A 1,518-nucleotide genomic window follows, 5' to 3' on the forward strand; every position below is an offset into this window, starting at 1 on the left:
AAGTGCCGTTGAGTGCTAGACAATTCTTAGTGACCCTGTGAATGAAAGGCCTGAGCACTGTTCATAGAGTTTCCAGAGGCAAGCCATTTTGGAAGTGGATGCCACTCCTGCTTCCAAGCTTGTTTTAATCAGGGAGCTCCATCAAACACTGTCCACCATGGGTAACCATTATCACATTTGGCACATCAGTGTCAAAGTGTTTAGCATCACAGCAACCACTAGTTACCTCTGTTTAGCAATGCACAGACCAGTGCTATATCACCTAGAAAAATGTTTGACAAAAAAAAACAATTTGAACCAGGCCTGAGGGCTGCAGATTAAAATTACTCACCTTGGGCTTGGTAGCATAACTTTCTTTCCACTAGACCAATGTAGCTCTCTCTATGTTGTCATTGTTATTGTTGTTAGGTGCTGTTGGGTCATAGATGATTCATAACTACCCTATGAACAAAAGGCCTTAGCACTGTTCATAGAGTTTCCTAGAGGCAAGCCTTTTCAGAAGTGGATGCCACTCCTGCTTCCAAGCTTGTTTTTATCGGGAAGCTCCACCAAACACTGTCCACCATGGGTAACCATTATCACATTTGGCACATCAGTGTCACAGTGTTTAGCATCACAGCAACCATGAGTTACCTCTGTACAGCAATGTGCAGACCAGTGCAATACCACCTAGAAGAATGTTTGACAAAAAACCAATTTGAACTAGGCCTGAGGGCCACCGGCCTGAGGGCCTTTTGGGGCTTTAAGTCACCACTTGCCTTAAACTCTTGGCCAAGCCTCAAGGGCCTTGCTCCTGGGGGGAAGAGCAGTACTGCACATCAAACACAAGCCCAAAAAAGTACGCAACCCCAAAAACTTGCAATTACTTGTGCACATGGACCCCCATGCTCAGGCAGCAAGAAGTCACAGAAACCCTCTGTAGAGTCATCCAGGAACCACCTTCTCCTCCCCTCTCCCTTTGGGACTTTAAGCCTGACATTAGAAAAACTAATTTCTTTAGAAATTAAAATATAGAGTACGGTAATAGATTTATGGTGGGCCTGTCTCTGTGGGTCTTTTATAGTGTACCCATGCCAGAATAAACTGCAGCCTCAAACCATGGCCCAGCCTCCTTTCCTGTGGGCTTTGAGCACTGACAAAGGCTATACACTGAGATAAAAAAATTAAAATTAAAATACAAGAAGAGAATACATTAAAGAGAATGTGTTGTTGTTGGTGGTCATCATGTTGTCAAACCCTGCTCTATCCTGTGTCATATTTATTGTCTTTGACACACCTACCCCAATTACCCCAACTACTGAATCAATCCATCTCATTGAGGGTTTTCCTCCACCCTCCCAAGCATGACATCCCTCTCCAAGGACTGATCCCTCCTTTGAGCATGTCCAAAATATGTCAGATGAAGCTTCAGAATCTGAGCCTACAAGAAGCAGTCTAGTCTTACCCTCTCTAGAATGAATTTGTTTGTTCTTGTAGCAGTCCATGGTATATTCCATACTCTTAAAGAAAAATAGTTTA

Source organism: Elephantulus edwardii, unplaced genomic scaffold (genome assembly GCF_000299155.1).
Source record: "Elephantulus edwardii isolate Elephantulus edwardi_28Jun2011 unplaced genomic scaffold, EleEdw1.0 scaffold00379, whole genome shotgun sequence".
NCBI classification, from domain to species: domain Eukaryota; kingdom Metazoa; phylum Chordata; class Mammalia; order Macroscelidea; family Macroscelididae; genus Elephantulus; species Elephantulus edwardii.